General features: G+C 44.7%; 1 protein-coding gene across 1 annotated transcript in view; it reads right to left on the minus strand.

Annotated features, from left to right (window-relative positions):
* LOC126108371 (ankyrin-1-like) overlaps positions 1-18,546 on the minus strand; it is a 149,484-nt gene that overhangs the window by 23,783 nt on the left and 107,155 nt on the right. The window lies entirely within an intron of this gene.

Consider the following 18,546-nt stretch of genomic DNA (forward strand, 5'->3'; position numbering starts at 1 on the left):
AACAGCCGTGTACCGCAAGTCTCTAGAGGAAAGGAAGGTTGCAAATGATTGGAAAAGAGCAGAGGTAGTCCCAGTCTTTCAAGAAGGGTCGTCGAGCAGATGCGCGAAACTATAGACCTATATCTCTGACGTCGAACTGTTGTAGAATTTTAGAACATGTTTTTTGCTCGAGTATCATGTCGTATTTGGAAACCCAGAATCTACTCTGTAGGAATCAACATGGATTCCGCAAACAGCGATCGTGTGAGACCCAACTCGCTTTATTTGTTCATGAGACACGGAAAATATTAGATACAGGCTCCCAGGTAGATGCCATTTGCCTTGACTTCCGGAAGGCGTTCGATACAGTCCGCGCTATCGCCTGATAAAGTAAGAGCCTACGGAATATCAGACCAGCTGTGTGGCTGGATTGAAGAGTTCTTAGCAAACAGAACACAGCATGTTCTTATCAATGGAGAGACGTTTACAGACGTTAAAGTAATCTCTGGCGTGCCACAGGGGAGTGTTATGGGACCATTGCTTTTCACAATATATATAAATGACCTAGTAGATAGTGTCGGAAGTTCCATGCGGCTTTTCGCGGATGATGCTGTAGTATACAGAGAAGTTGCAGCATTAGAAAATTGTAGCGAAATGCAGGAAGATCTGCAGCGGATAGGCACTTGGTGCAGGGAGTGGCAACTGACCCTTAACATAGACAAATGTAATGTATTGCGAATACATAGAAAGAAGAATCCTTTATTGTACGATTATGTGATAGCGGAACAAGCACTGGTAGCAGTTACGTCTGTAAAATATCTGGGAGTATGCATGCGGAACGATTTGAAATGGAATGATCATATAAAATTAATTGTCGGTAAGGCGGGTGCCAGGTTGAGATTCATTGGGAGAGTCCTTAGAAAATGTAGTCCGTCAACAAAGGAGGTGGCTCACAAAACACTCGTTCGACCTATACTTGAGTATTGCTCATCAGTGTGGGATCCGTACCAGGTCGGGTTGACCGAGGAGATACAGAGGATACAAAGAAGAGCGGCGCGTTTCGTCACAGGGTTATCTGGTAAGCGTGATAGCGTTACGGAGATGTTTAACAAACTCGAGTGGCAGACTCTGCAAGAGAGGCGCTCTGCATCGCGGTTTAGCTTGCTGTCCAGGTTTCGACAGGGTGCGTTTCTGGATGAGGTATCGAATATATTGCTTCCCGCTACTTATTCCTCCCGAGGAGATCACGAATGTAAAATTAGAGAGATTCGAGCGCGCGCGGAGGCTTTCAGACAGTCGTTCTTCCCGCGAACCATACGCGACTGGAACAGAAAAGGGAGGTAATGACAGTGGCACGCAAAGTGCCCTCCGCCACACACCGTTGGGTGGCTTGCGGAGTATAAATGTAGAATGTAGATGTAGATCAGATGGTCACCCACAATGCCGGCCCAAATGTTGAGAGAAAACCATTCCCGTTGTTCGTGGACGTACGTGACATGGGGATTACCCCCTGCCCAGTAACAAAGATTTCGAGTGTTGTAAAGGCCCTCCCGTAGGAAGCTGCACTCGTCGGTAAACAACACAATGGCGGGGAAGTCAGGGATCTCGTGCAACACGTCGCATAAACCACCGGTTTCATATGTGCCTGTGTTCACAGTCCGCCACAGAATTTAGGTCTTGGAAAGGGTGGAAACTAGATGGATGCTGGCAGTAATCCGTCAAAACCTCACAGACGAGCCGATGGGTGACCCCCATGTCGTGTCCAACTGCCCGAGTGCTTGTTGTAGGTGCTTCCTCTAAGTGCTCAAGAACAGTCTCTTCAAATGCAGCATCTTATCGTGTTCGAGGTCTTCCAACATCACCACGATGTCCCGCTGTTTGCGGGTGTGGGGGACGTCTTGCTGGGTACCGTTCCTCACACAACCGTCGAGCTGCATGCGAATTACCATCGGCTAGTCCACAAACATCAACCACATCTCGTTGTTCTTCAAACTAGTGCTGTGCAACCATGCTTACTATATGAGTAAATCGCAGGTGACGTTCATGTGTGCTCTGAAGCGGGGCGCCACATTTCTAAAAAAAAAAAAAAAAAAAAAAAAAAAAAGGCTCTGAGTACTATGGGACTTAACATCTGTGGTCATCTGTCCCCTAGAACTTAGAACTACTTAAACCTAACTAACCTAAGGACATCACACACATCCATGCCCGAGGCAGGATTCGAACCTGCGACCGTAGCGGTCGCGCGGACTGAAGCGCCAAGAACCGCTCGGCCATAGCGGCCGACTACCATGTTTCCATACTTTACTGTGTAGGTTGACAATGCACTATTTTTAATTTTGGTTCCTACTGATAGCTATACAAGGTCGATTACTGGAACAATTCAAATAGATTTTGAATAAAATAATTTTGGGTACTAAGCCACATCATTATTAGACAGTATAGCAACTGAACTGCTGACGTTCAAAAGACTTGGAAACGTTCTCTTCAGGACAGTTAACTGCTGGAGACTTGTGAAATCTTGCCTTATACAGTGTGGAAGGGTTCTTTTTCAATAAAATGAAGATTAGGGACCCTAGGGGGGTCCGCCAAATATCGGGGGCGTTTTAACTAGAATGCTTTTCCTTTTCACTTTCCCTGCTGGATCGGGTCGTTGGCTCTAGCTGAAGGCCTGTTATGAGACCCAACCTGTTAATTAAAACTGCTCCTTTACTAATTTTGATTAATATTTAATAACTAAATAGTTTTCAGGGAACTGATCACTACTAAACAAACAAGGATAGCATTGAACACATTTATTGAACAATAATCTTCCTAACATCAAACTGAACAATGACATATATTTATAAGCGGTAAAAATCAAGCTAGTAATGGCAATGGCCCTTAAATTCCAAAACTATAACGCATCTGTACTTGTGATTTTCTACTCTCTCTCCTTATCATCATCATCATCATCATCATCATCATCATCATCATCATCATCATCATCATCATCATCATCATCATCATCATCTTTTAAGACTGATTATGCCTTTCAGCGTTCAGTCTGGAGCATAGCCCCCCTTATACAGTTCCTCCATGATCCCCTATCCAGTGCTAACATTGGTGCCTCTTCTGATGTTAAACCTATTACTTCAAAATCATTCTTAACCGAATCCAGGTACCTTCTCCTCGGTCTGCCCCGACTCCTCCTACCCTCCACTGCTGAATCCATGAGTCTCTTGGGTAACCTTGCTTCTCCCATGCGTGTAACATGACCCCACCATCTAAGCCTGTTCGCCCTGACTGCTACATCTATAGAGTTCATTCCCAGTTTTTCTTTGATTTCCTCATTGTGGACACCCTCCTGCCATTGTTCCCATCTACTAGTACCTGCAATCATCCTAGCTACTTTCATATCCGTAACCTCAACCTTGTTGATAAGGTAACCTGAATCCACCCAGCTTTCGCTCCCATACAACAAAGTTGGTTGGAAGATTGAACGGTGCACAGATAACTTAGTCTCGGTACTGACTTCCTTCTTGCAGAAGAGAGTAGATCGTAGCTGAGCGCTCACTGCATTAGCTTTGCTACACCTCGCTTCCAGTTCTTTCACTATGTTGCCATCCTGTGAGAATATGCATCCTAAGTACTTGAAACCGTCCACCTGTTCTAACTTTGTTCCTCCTATTTGGCACTCAATCCGTTTATATTTCTTTCCCACTGACATTACTTTCGTTTTGGAGATGCTAATCTTCATACCATAGTCCTTACATTTCTGACCTAGCTCTGAAATATTACTTTGCAAACTTTCAATCGAATCTGCCATCACAACTAAGTCATCCGCATATGTGAGACTGCTTATTTTGTGTTCACATATCTTAATCTCACCCAGCCAGTCTATTGTTTTCAACATATGATCCATAAATAATATGAACAACAGTGGAGACAGGTAGCAGCCTTGTCTTACCCATGAAACTACTCTGAACCATGAACTCAATTTACCGTCAACTCTAACTGCTGCCTGACTATCCATGTAAAGACCTTTAATTGCTTGCAAAAGTTTGCCTCCTATTCCATAATCTTGTAGAACAGACAATAACTTCCTCCTAGGAACCCGGTCATATGCCTTTTCTAGATCTATAAAGCATAGATACAATTCCCTGTTCCACTCATAACACTTCTCCATTATTTGCCGTAAGCTAAAGATCTGGTCCTGACAACCTCTAAGAGGCCTAAACCCACACTGATTTTCATCCAATTGGTCCTCAACTAATACTCGCACTTTCCTTTCAACAATACCTGCGAAGATTTTACCCACAACGCTGATTAAAGAGATACCTCTGTAGTTGTTACAATCTTTTCTGTTTCCATGTTTAAAGATTGGTGTGATTACTGCTTTTGTCCAGTCTGATGGAACCTGTCCCGACTCCCACGCCATTTCAATTATCCTGTGCAGCCATTTAAGACCTGACATTCCATTGTATTTGATGAGTTCAGACTTAATTTCATCCAGCCCAGCCGCTTTATTGCACTGCAATCTATTGACCATTTTTTCCACTTCCTCAAATGTGATCCTATTTCCATCATCATTCCTATCCCATTCTACCTCTAAATCTGAAACATTACTGACCGCATTTTCACCTACATTGAGCAACTCTTCAAAATATTCCCTCCATCTGCCCAAGGCATCCACAGGATTCACCAGCAGTTTTCCTGACCTGTCCAAAATACTTGTCATTTCCTTCTTATCTCCCTTTCGAAGACTGCTAATTACACTCCAGAATGGTTTTCCAGCAGCTTGACCCAAAGTCTCCAACCTGTTTCCAAAGTCTTCCCACGATTTCTTCTTGGATGCTTCAATTATCTGTTTGGCTTTGTTTCTTTCTTCAACATAACTTTCTCTCTCTACCTGGGTTCTGGTATGTAGCCATTTTTGATACGCCTTCTTTTTCCTTTTACAGGCTGCCTTGACTATCATTCCACAAAGCTGTTTGCTTCCTCCTACTTTTACACACTACTGTTCCAAGACATTCTTTAGCCACTTCTAGTACTGTGTCCCTGTACCTTGTCCATTCCTTTTCCACTGCAGATTGAATAATGATCAGTGTCATCAAAGAATCCCCTGAATACACGTGTGTCCCTCACAGCCTTCCTGAATTCCTGATCTGTTATTATATAGTCAATGACAGATCTGGTTCCCCTGCCTTCCCAAGTATACTGGTGAATGTTCTTATGTTTAAAAAAGGAGTTTGTGATTACTAAGCCCATACTGGCACAGAAATCCAAGAGTTGTTTCCCGTTCCTGTTGGCCTCCATATCCTCTCCAAATTTACCCATAACCTTTTCATACCCTTCTGTTCGATTTCCAATCCTGGCGTTAAAATCACCCATGAGCAGAACACTGTCCTTGTCCTTTACTCTAACAACTACATCACTGAGTGCCTCATAAAAACTATCCATCTTATCTTGATCTGTCCCTTCACAATGCGAATATACTGACACAATCATAATTTTCTTTCTAGACACTGTCAAATCTATCCACATCAGTCGTTCGTTTACATACCTTATTGCAACTACACTGGGTTCCATTTCTTTCCTGATGTAAAGCCCTACACCCCATTGTGCTATTCCTGCTTTGACTCCTGACAGGTAGACCTTGTATTCTCCCACTTCCTCTTCTTTCTCACCCCTTACCCGAATGTCACTAACAGCTAAAACGTCCAACCCCATCTTACTTGCAGCCTCTGCCAGCTCTACCTTCTTCCCAGAGTAGCCCCCATTGATATTAATAGCTCCCCATCTCATTACTATTTGTTTGCCAAGTCGTATCTTAGGAGTCCCTGGTTTTTCAGTTAGAGGTGGGACTCCGTCACCTCCAAAGGTCCGAGGCATTTTGCTCTGATTGTTGCCAGCATCATATTTAAACCAGGGAAGCAGGTTGCTAGCCTTACTTGCCCCGAGTCCCATTGGGTTTTACCCCTAACGGCTGAGGGACTAACCAGTGGATTTGGTAGTCTTTGCCGTATGAGCACAAAGGTGACCACGACTCAGAAGAGAGATGCCCAGCCTTATTCCAAAGTAACTGGTATCCCGACTGTCGGGACCACTTACTTGGCCACTCATACGTTGCCCGTGGTTCATGAACTAGGACATGACTACAGGAACCCACACCATGAACCTCTCCTTATCAGACGGCATAAAATACGTCAGACAAACCTACTTCAATTAACAAATTCTCAATAAGAGCGTGGCTGGAAAACTGAGCTCTGGTAATCACAGGCGTGCGTAATATCGGATTAAATGCCGAAGCTGAGCATCACGTTACCAAATGCAGCGTCGTGGACAGGTCGGCAAGCTGCCGATGGCGTCTGCGTCGTCGAGGAGCCTCAATTGCAACAAAAAGGAATTTATTTTCGCGAACAGGCTACCTGTTCGTAAACTCCTATTCGAAAGCTAATTCTGCTTTCTTTCCAATCGCCTCGCACTCGTTAAGACGGGACTACGTGTTTAATAAAGTGTGGCTCGAGGAAATTGCTCTGCTCTTGTCTGCTTTCTGTGAGACATTATTCCCAAACAGTAACTGGCGGAATCGGCCTGTCTCTAGCAGTAAAACACGACAGTTCCCCTAACTGAATACTAGTTTCAGTTGCAGCTGGCAGACTTATTCAAAGACGTGCACAGCACACTGAAAAGAGTTCACTCTCCTACAGCAGAGCCGAAAGCACGACGTCCGCTCGCTACAGGAGCCGAGACGCTTCTCCCCGATAACAGCTCCAAAAGCTTCCCTCTGCAAAAATCAGCACCCCAACGCTATTTTTTCGAGCTGGCCAATCCCGTGGCTCTAGACCAGCACAGTTCGCTCGCACTATTATTTCCTGGCTTGGTCCAGCCAATCAAAACATTCCGCACCTTAATGCGCCTAGAACGATCTGAAACGAAAACACCGTTCAAAAGTGAACCCACCAATCGTGTTGTAACAACAACAACGCTATACTATTGTACCTGTAATAAATTTTTTCTTCTCAATTTCGATAAATTAGTATAATCGATGTTCTGATTTCATTTCTTTTTTGTTTCATGGCATTATGTTAAAGAAACTGTAAACAATTTTCGATGTGAATATTAATGTTTTTGTCAAATTTCAAGTAATGTTATAATGTAAGTGAAGTGTAACTAATGTTGAAACTATTGTAAGATGTGAAAGTTGTAATTGTGCGCCTGGTCCATACGTAGGCAATGTATTAGGATATGTGGAATGCAAAACCTTTGGTGAATACCCTGTCTGTTGGGGAGCGGTAAAAGGTGGATGGCAGGCGAGCGTGGGAAAATGCACACGGGCGCTGCACGGCATAACGGGCTCAGCAGTACTAGTAGTCGGAGTTGGGCATCGATCTGAGAAACACGTCCTGGATCGAGGAGGCTCTCCTGGAAAACGTGATTTCGTTGAGCCTCGGATGTGCCGTTTCCGACGTCTATACAGCATGGCAATATTCCATAGGCACTAAATGGAAAAGCATTGCGACGCCATGAAGAAGTAAAGTGCCGATATTTCATGAGCCATTGCTGTAATTGCACGTGTGCTTTGTGCCTCGCCATCTCGCCGCCTGCCGACCGCCTCATCGATACGAACAGGTTGAAACTTTTAGTACTGTATCTGTGTGGACCAGTGTTACTTTTGTGGCATACTGTTCAATAACAACTTAAATTTTACCAGAACTGTCCTATTAGTTAATTATCCTCACAACTAACCTAGACAGGGTCCTTTCCACATGTTGTGCAATCCGAGTGTCCCGAAATGAAGATTTAAAGTTTATGTTAATAATAATTACCTGCAGACCTATCTATGTTAGAATGATGTTTAAAGAACTTTGTTGTTAATGAAATACTGGACGAATAATATAGGTCTGACTAAGTTGTAAGATAATTTTGAAATTGTTTTAGTAATGAAGTTTAATTATTTCAGACAAAAATAATGGTAGTTAAATGAGCAGGAAATAAGACAAAAAGAGTAGTAACTCATCTATTGGAAATCTTGAATGCTTAATGATTCCAATAATCAAAATCTTCAATACAGTGATCATAACAGTTCCAGGGTCCCCACCCCCTCCCCCCTTTTTTTTCTATTCATTCGAATTCTGAAGTGTATTGAACTGATTTGACCAGCAAAGTTAAAGTCAATATAAAACCTAAATTTATTAGTGTTTTACCCTTTTAAAAATTGACATTGTATGTGTGTTTCGAAAATGCTATTTCTAGGGTAACCTATGCCCGACTTCAATCAGATCAATAGACAATACGAAGTTTGTAGTAAACATTATAGAGTATTGTTGTGTATTTATGGCGTGTCCATATTAGTACAGAAAGTGAGATTATTAGTTCAGTAGATTTTCTGGTTCTAAAATTTACCAGATAATGCAGTATTACTACGTGTTGTTATGCTTGAACGTACATCCACTTGTACAGGAAAGAAACTCAGTTAATGCCTAATTAGGCTGGCGACCGTATTATTAACCATTGGTAGCATCTGCTGTGTTTCTTGGCCGTCCTAACGTGTAGTTGCACTTCAGACTTGCTTGACGTATCATTGTTGCTACTGAGTGGGTGAAAGTCTGATTTTGCCTCCATCCAGGTACACGCGGTCAACATATATACCAAAATCCTTTCTTATAAGGTGAAGCCCGTCAACTTACCATAGCACAGGCTTTAAAGAGTATCGTGCACCCGAGCGTAGTGTTACAGTGTCTCTCTGTTCGCCCTCGCGTGGGAAGAGGTCATCGCACTAGCTTAACCACATTTCTTAGAAAGTCCCAGAAAACGTTAAGCCTCGTGGGAAGGCTCCCTTAGGCGCCAGCTCGTCTCGGCGTAGCGCCCAGCGCCAACGAGGCGCCGTCCTTCGAAGGCCCGCCTCTCTTGTCCCCGCAGTGCGTGCCTACCTGCTCCGGCGGCGCGTCTCCCCCAGTGGGACGCTTTCGCAGAATGCCGGACATTTGCCACGCCGGATATTTGCCACACTTGCCCCTTCGTCAGGTAGCTTGAGTAGCGATCCCTCAGGTAAGGGACGCCCTTCCTCGTACTTCTCCTGTCCGCTTTCAAACCGCCGTCTCCACATCTTACTCGGTACAACCAGTACGTAAGGGACCTTCTTCTTCGACATCTTGGCGAAATACGTAGCTTCTTTTCTGAACTCGAAATATTTAAAACTTTTGGGAAACGAAAGCAATACCGACAATTATCTCAGTATGTAATTAGTTCTACCAAGTATAAATATAGATCCCTCCGTCTGTAGGTTACTGATTGCGATAGAAACAGTCCATCGGCATGGGAGCAACAAGGAAGGTCTCACATGAAACAGTTGCTGAACAGTTCAATGAAAACTTTAGTCTCATCACAAATAGGTACCCTACTCATACAATTACAGTTGGCAGTGACTTCAATCTACCTTCAGTAAGTTGACAAAAATACATTTTCAGACCCTATTGTAGATAGAAAACAACTTCCTTAATTGTTCTAAATGCTTCTTTCAAATTATTTTGAACAATTAGTTCACGAGGCCACTCCAATTGTAAATGGTATACACACAGTCTCCAGTCCTTTCAAACTATGTTAGTGAAGAACATATGTGGCTTAAGTTCAAATGTTCAATGGTTCAGATCGCTCTGACCACTATGGGACTTAACATCTGAGGTCATCAGTCCCCTAGAACTTAGAACTACTTAAACCTAACTCACCTAATCACATCACACACAGCCATGCCCGAGGCAGGATTCGAACCTGCGACCGTAGCGGTCGTGCATTTCCAGACAGAAGCGCCTAGAACCGCTCGGCCACACCGGCCAGCCTAAGTTCAAAGAAATAGTATCAACAGTACTCGAGAGATTCATACCAAATAAATTAATAAGAGACGGAACTAATCCCCTGTGGTACACAAAACACTACAGAAAGCTGCTACAGGAGCACCGAAAAGGGCACGTATAATTTAGACGAACGCAAAATCTCCAAGATTGGTGAAGTTTTACTGAGTCGTGGCAAGCGCCCGGCGTGGCAAGCGCCCGGCGTGGCAAGCGCCCGGCGTGGCAAGCGCCCGGCGTGGCAAGCGCCCGGCGTGGCAAGCGCCCGGCGTGGCAAGCGCCCGGCGTGGCAAGCGCCCGGCGTGGCAAGCGCCCGGCGTGGCAAGCGCCCGGCGTGGCAAGCGCCCGGCGTGGCAAGCGCCCGGCGTGGCAAGCGCCCGGCGTGGCAAGCGCCCGGCGTGGCAAGCGCCCGGCGTGGCAAGCGCCCGGCGTGGCAAGCGCCCGGCGTGGCAAGCGCCCGGCGTGGCAAGCGCCCGGCGTGGCAAGCGCCCGGCGTGGCAAGCGCCCGGCGTGGCAAGCGCCCGGCGTGGCAAGCGCCCGGCGTGGCAAGCGCCCGGCGTGGCAAGCGCCCGGCGTGGCAAGCGCCCGGCGTGGCAAGCGCCCGGCGTGGCAAGCGCCCGGCGTGGCAAGCGCCCGGCGTGGCAAGCGCCCGGCGTGGCAAGCGCCCGGCGTGGCAAGCGCCCGGCGTGGCAAGCGCCCGGCGTGGCAAGCGCCCGGCGTGGCAAGCGCCCGGCGTGGCAAGTGTCTGCACACCATTGGGACGCTTTCACATGCCGACTCGTAATGATCAGTTGTAAACTTCCGCACCCCTCTGCCCTACCTTTCAGCGGTGCCGCTCGTCCGCTCCAGCCAAACTCCGTGAAAATATCATCTGAACCCCGACTTTATGCAACATGCGAATTTCTTAAAGTTAATACACATCTTATGCTGTCTGATATTCCCAACTATATTAATTTAAATAGGCTGATTGTCTGATAAATAACTTAATAGCCGATATGTAACTCGTCTTTGCAACAATTCTTATATTACATTAAGGTGCAAAATACTGCCACCTTACAAATGTCTATTTCGGTTATGTGGTGGCTACTGACGTCACATATCATGGACGTCACTGGACAATTTGGAGAGAAGTTGTTATGGAGGGGGACAGCTGTATAGTAGGTTCTTGTTAGTGTTACTCTGGTGGCGGATTGGAATGCAGTTCTAGTAGGTGATTAGTCAGCAGTAACATATCGGCTGACTGGTAATCTCTCGTTGGTAATTGGAAGGCAACAGCAAATCGATAGCTTGTATATAGGGGATTTTGTTTTCCTGCAGCAAGGTGTTATCACTGCACGTCAGCTGTCACCCAGCTGCTGTTTATGTTGTTAAATCTGGGTCGAGTGGTACTGCTGGCTGCTGAACACACACTGCACATCGGACTGGGATCGCTGGCAGCCAGGCTGTAAGTAACTTGTAGCCATCCTCGTTTTTCATGCTGTTAGGATGTTTGATTGTTTAATGGACTCGTTCCGCTGTAGCATGCATGGCTCGTGAGTAAGCATGGGTGGTTCTTGAAAACAGCTACATTCCTGATGTTATTATGCTACCGCTGACTTCTTGTTCTGTACCAGTTGTATGTAACTTTCATATGCCTGCCTGACTGAACATATGCCTGCGAGTGTGGAAGCTGTCATGAAGGCTAAGGGTGGACCAACAGCACACTGAATTCCGGCATTACCAATGGAGGGCGCCACGAATTTGTAAGCCATTTTCTGCCATGCGTCCGGATACTTTTGGTGAAATAACCTGCTCACGAACAGATATATAGTCACAACATTTAACATCCCTTCCGAACATCATATCACAAAACTACAAACAAAATAACTTGACTAGCAGTTGAGAAGCGCATTCGCGAATGAGAGAATGCCTGATGTCCCTTGAGTTTACAGATCGTTAACACAGAGATGGATACAAATCACCATGTGTTGTGCAGCAAGTTAAAACGAAATCAAAGACGAGGTGCTGTGTACAGGAAGTCCACATAAATAGTGGGACAAAGTTCATTTCAGTGCACTTTGTTAGTGTGGGTTTCCTAGATTCAGAGGCAAACCTATTTTTTTAAACTGTGTGATCAAAAGTATCCCGACACCCCCACAAACATACCTTTCTCATATTACGTGCACTGTGCTGCCACCTACTGCCAGGTACTCCGTATCAGCGACCTCAGTAGTCATTAGACATCGAGAGAGAGCAGAATGGGGCGCTTCAAGGAACTCATGGACTTCGAACGTGGTCAGGTGATTGGGGGTCACTTGTGTTATACGTCTGTACGCGAGATTTCCACACTCCTAAACTTCCCTAGCTTCACTGTTTCCAATGCCATAGTGAAGTGGAAACATGAAGGGACAAGTAGAGCAAAAAGTTATACAGGCTGACCTCACATGTTGAGTGACATAGACCGATGACAGTTGAAGAGGGTTGTAATGTATTATAGGCAGATATCTATCCCAACTATCACACAGGAATTCCACACCGCATCAGGATCCACTGCAAGTACTCTGACAGTTAGTAGGGAGGTGAGAAAACTATGATTTCATGGTCGACCGGCTGCTCATAAGCCACACATCACGCCGGTAAATGCCAAACGACGCCTTACTTGGTGCAAGGAGCGTAAACATTGGACGATTGAATACTGGAAAGTGTTGTGTTGAGTGAAGAATCATGGTACATAATGTGGCGATCCGATGGCAGGGTGTGGGTATGGCAAATGCCCGGTGAACGTCATCTGCCAGCGTGTGTAATGCCAACAGTAAAATTCGGAGGCGGTGGTGTTATGGTGTGGTCGTGTTTTTCATGGAGGGGGCTTGCACCCCTTTTGTTTTGCGTGGCACAGTTACAGCACAGGCCTACACTGATGTTTTAAGCACCTTCTTGCTACCCAATGTTGAATTCCAGCATTACTGATGTAGTGTGCCACGAACTTTTAAGTTATTTTCAGCCAGGTGTCCAGATACTTTTGATCACATAGTGTAGTTGCATTCCAGCTGGAGTTGGCAATCATGTGCACGCGAGGTGTGCTTGCCTGCGTGTATGAATGGTGTGTGTGTTTCTTACAATTGAAGGTTGTGGCTAAAAGCTTCATGTATCTAATTTTATATTCGTTTGTTAGACACTTTTTGGTTTGTTTGATGTGAAAAGCAACACCATGCAATTTTCTTTCATTTGATGAGATGATGCATCAACTTTATGGAACTAGTCACATAGTATGAAACAGTGCAAGGCATAAACAACCATCCTATGGGTAAGTGGAATTATATCAGAATATTGGCAGACTCCTCCACATATCAGTAAATATGTGTAAAATTTTAGGAATATTTGTTGAATTGTTGACTAATCTAAGACGGACTGTGAGTACTCAGTCTACATAAGATGGTCCGCTTTTTCTTCATTACAACACATATTTTCAGGTAATAAAATCTGGTTGTAATGTAACATAACTAACAATGATGGCTACAACACAAAATTGTTTTAAATTATTTGTTTTTGTACATATGTCACTTTCATTATATTTAATCTGCCAGCTCTCATTGTGTGACTAAACTTTTTTGATTTAGATTTCCCGTTTAGAAATTGTACCCGAAATCACTAACATTTATTAGAGGTAAGGACCTACTATGATCGGTAGTGATAAAATTTTTGTGTATGTGCCTACAACACCTGCCAACGCCTTAAACTGAATAATTTCACTTTGTAGGCTGATCTATTATTTTGAAATAAAACCTTTTATTATTTGCTTGACTTACATTGTTAACAGCTTAATTAGCATTAATTAATGGATTAATATTAAATTATGAGAAGACATACAAGGAACGACATCAATGTCCTACAATTTCTTTTGTGGACAGATTCAATAAAATCTATCAAGCAGACATATTTAGGTAACTAAGACTAATTATTCAATGAGTGTAATAGGGAACCTCACAAAGACTAGTAAATCTGCAAAGAGCATATAAAGTCGCCTGAGACATGTATAACAAAAACCTACATCAGAAAAGGGAAAAGCATGGCATAACAACACTTGTGGAAGCTGTCTTCATTACACGTATGGAGCCCAGATAAGTTTTGGCATGTCCCCAAAACAAAACCGATGACTAACAAGGAAAGTAAATGTTCAGAAAAATCTGAGGAATATAAATGAAAAAGAAAGTATAGGACAAGGAGAGATGTTGGGAGGGAAAGAAAAAGACGTACAAAATAAGTTCAAACACGCTCCTTACTTGAGAGTACATTGACATTTTCGTACTTGTACTGTCTTAACCAAACGCAGTCATTTGATATACACAACAACCACACACTGTTCAATTTTTATATTCTCACAGTGACTATTATTTCTGCATGTTTTAGTCATTCGTCCCCTGTCAACCTGGTTCAATGTCTTGTAGGTATATTATAGCTCCGTCTGAAATGATATAGAGTTGTAGCTGTTCAAAATTCCTGCCACTCTGCTGTTGCTCCCCAGACTCCACTGGAACCTGACCACCTTGAGCTGAGGCAGCATCTTTTGCAATGGTGACATAATGTCATTGTTAAGGTACCAGTAAAACCAGAGCCATTATTACAATTTTTTAATTCTCATGATCTTGTCAATAATTTGAAATTACTCTAAGGCCGATTTCATTGACGACTGAAACATCAAAATAAAAATCAAGTAACCTCAATTACTACCAGTTGTGTTTAAATGCAAGTCCTCTCTAATATCTTGAAGGTACCTGCCTCCTTGGGCGATTGTGCTGCTACCTCGGAATCTTGGTCATTTTCTTGCACGGATCGTAAATTCCTCACCTACATTGCTGTTTATTTCACATTATGCTGCTCATTTGGACGCACGACGCTCGACATACGACTACACAACCTATTGCAGTGTTAGCTGAAGCAATAATGAAGGAATAGCTGTGTGTTCACAATTTTGAAACAGCCATGGAATGGCACAAAACAATGTTATTTTTGAACGGCGCCAACTCGAGGGTTAAACGGACCTCCTGGAACATAATGACTGTCTTCCTACGCATTCTACATTGATTAGGGCTCAAAGGTTCTCTCCCCCTTGTTTTAGCTTTGTGACACTTTTGTTCCTTGGATGCTTAAAAATTTACAACATGTACAAATATCAGTAGTAAAATCGTATTTTGACGTGTCTAAAATACAAGCATAAGGGTTGTTTATAACGATATCTCAACTTGGTTACTGTTGAAATGCGTGAGGAAACAGGGCAATGCAGGTCGCTTATTACGTTCAAATTACCAAAATATTATCGCTAACAGTACAGTTTCATCAACGCTTCGGTGAGGGTACAGATAATGTATCTAAATTTTAACAAATTCTGTGTGACTCATGACGAAACGATTTCTTTCTAACGAGCAGTTGGAAGCATTAGAAATTGAACTGACAGTAAGGAGAATGTTTCTGAAGAAGTAGTTCACGCCGGTGACCTTAGTATTTAGCCTGCATTCAAATCAGAGTACACTTTAATCAAGGAAAGCGTCCAGTGCAAACGGACATACTACATCTTGAATGATTAAAACAAAACCCTCTTCATAAGGTCTTATTAACGATAATCGTGAAAGTCCTGTAAAGAAATGACTAACTTTGAAGGTCGAAAAGTATACGGTGACAGCTGGAATGATTTAAGTGGAATTACACTTGAAACCTAAACACACACATCAAAAAAGTTTAGCATCACCTCAGTTCCGAGAGTTCCAGGACATGTACAGAAAATTGGGATAAAGATCAACATAAACATCATTTCCGCTCTTTTTATTGCTCATGAAACCACACATTGCATGTTGTACCTCCATACAGCGAGACCTTCAGCGGTGGCGGTCCAGATTGCTCTAAACACCGGTACCTCTAATACCCAGTAGCACGTCCTCTTGCATTGATGCTTCCTGTATTCGTCATGGCATAGTAGCCACAGGTTCATCAAGGCACTGTTGGTCCAGGCTGTCCCACTCCTCAACGGCGATTCGACTTAGATCCCTCACAGTGGTTGGTGGGTCACGTCGTCCAGAAACAGCTCTTTTCAATCCATCCCAGGCGTGTTCGATAGGATTCATGTCTGGAGAACATTGTGGCAACTAGTCGAGCGATGTCGTTATCCTGAAGGAAGTCATTCACAAGATGTGCACGATGGTGGTACGAATTGCCGTCCATAAATACCAATGCCTCGCCAATATGCAGCGGCGTCGGACCCACATAATGACACCCGAAAACATCGGGGAACCACCACCTTGCTGCACTCGCTGGCCAGTGTGTGTAAGGTGTTCAGCCTGACCGCGTTGCCTCCAAACACGTCTCCGACGATTGGCTGGTTGAAGGCATATGCGACACTCGTCTGTGAAGAGAACGCGATGCCAATCCTGAGCGGTCCATTCGGCACGCTGTTGGGCCCACCTGTACAGCGCTGCATGGTGCCGTGGTTGCAAAGACGGGCCTCGCCATGGGCGTCAGGAGTGAAGCCGACAATCATGCAGCCTACTGCACACAGTTTGAGTCGTAACACGACGTCCTGTGGCTTAAGCATTATTCAGCATGGTGGCGTTACTGTCAGGGTTCCTCCGAGCCACAATCCATAGGTAGCGGTCATCCACTGCGGTAGTAATCCTTGGGCGGCCTGAGCGAGGCATGTCATCGACAGTTGCTGTGTCTCTGTATCTCCTCCATGTCCGAACAACATCGCCCTGGTTCACTCCAAGACGCCTGACACTTCCCTTGTTGAGAGCCCTTCCCGGTACAAACCAGCTGACAACCAAGACGCTTCTCTATTCATGTTGTCGGGTCGCCTGGATATTTCTTTAGCCTCTCTCATCTTCCTCCTCGAACTAAACGGCTGTTTCACCGTTATGCCGGCCTCTCCAAATTCGATCTTCTTATAAAGCATAGCATAGTCTTCCTACAGCCTTTGACACACTTTGCTGCTGGCAGACGCTTGTATGAGCACCGTTCTGTTGTTGTATACAGCGCATTTACTTTGAAACTTAAGTTTCATTTTTTTTTCTTTGTCTCATTCATGATTTGTTGCTGCAGTATTATTCTGCAGTTACGTGATACAGTAATATCCTTTGTTAGAGTTTTGGTGCTTACCAGTCAAAATCACAAAAAATTAACTGAAAACTAAAAAAATGAAAAATCCCCGGAATTCTAAACAATTCCCGAGTTTTTCCCGGTTTTCTCCCGAATGAAAAAATTCCCGGGGTTTTCCCGGATCTCCCGGTTGTCCCTGGTCGAGTACACCCTGTAGTTCATGCTCTGAGGCATCAAGGGATCACCAATTTAGTATTGGAGGGCAGCGTGGATGGTAGACCAAGACATGAATACACTAAGCAGATTCAGAAGGACGGAGGCTGCAGTAGGTACTGGGAGATGAAGCTTGCACAGGATAGAGTAGCATGTGAACTGCATCAAACCAGTCTCAGGACTGAAGACCAAAACAACAACAAAATATAAAACAAGAGTTGACGATGGTAAAAAACACAGCAAGCAGACAGATACAATAGTAGATAGACAATTAAAAAACACTGCGAAAGTCTGGTTTCTGTTCGCAAAAGAAAAAATAATCACGCCTAGCAACATTATGGGTTCTGTTTGCTACACTTCGGAAAAGACGCACAACACTTAACACTTACTTAAAATACTGCACTAAAAAGTTGGCACGTAGATGACACACCACAGCCTAGGGCAGAGGGGGGGGGGCAGACAGATGATGGGAAATAAGGGTGTAGGAGAGGAATAAACAAGGGGGGAGGAGTTTACAGAGGGAGAGGACTCATGGGAGGGGCAAAGTGGACATGAGAGGTAGTGGGAAAGGCGGAGGAGGGGAATGCTAAAGGACTCAGGGGAGAGAGTAAATGGGGAAAAGGGATAAATAGGATGGGAGGGGGAGAAGAGGGAACGTGGGAAAACGACATAGATAGGGAAGGAAAGACGAGGATCAGAGTTGATAGGATGAATAAATGGAGAGAGAGGGCATCATCTGAGAGGGGGAGTTGACAGAAGCCACCTTTGGAAAGGAGATAAAGGGTGTAGAGGTGGAGGGTAGGTGGGACACAACAGTGAAGGCACAGCAGTGGATGGGGTTGGAGAGGAGCAAACAGATGGGGGGCATCAGGTCTGCAGGAAGTGTAGAGGACTCATATGTTCAAGGAAAAGGAGCAGATGGGGGAAAGGAATCAGGTCATAGAGGATCCACATGGGAAACGAGGTGGGGTGCATGGTGCCTGAGGATCTGGAGGGACTTATAGAATTACGGGGAGGGGGCAGAGATCCAGGTGGGACTGGCGTAGTATGGGACAGGTCAAGGATGGTACAGGGGTTCAACCCCTAAGTCCAACCTGAGAGAAGGAGATGTAGGTGGTTGTGGGCTTTGGATTGGATAAAGCAGAGATGAGGGGTCCAGGTAAGCTGACGGTCAATGGTGAGTCCAAGGTAGGTGAGGATGGGTGAGAGGTGGACAGGACAGGTGCAGATGGTAAGGGAGAAAACAAGGAGCCACAAGGAGGGAGTGGTATGACGTACAATGATTGCCTGGGTGTTGGAAGAATTCATTTTTAGGGGCCACTGGTTACACAATGTGGCAAAAATGTAAAGATGATTCTGGAGGAGGCATTGGGATCATTGGAGGATAGGAGCAAGGGCAAGGAAGGCGGTGTCATCAGCAGACTGCAGGAGGTTGACTGGAGTGGGGGGGGGGGGGGTCGGGGCA

This window comes from Schistocerca cancellata, chromosome 11 (assembly GCF_023864275.1).
Source record: "Schistocerca cancellata isolate TAMUIC-IGC-003103 chromosome 11, iqSchCanc2.1, whole genome shotgun sequence".
NCBI lineage: Eukaryota > Metazoa > Arthropoda > Insecta > Orthoptera > Acrididae > Schistocerca > Schistocerca cancellata.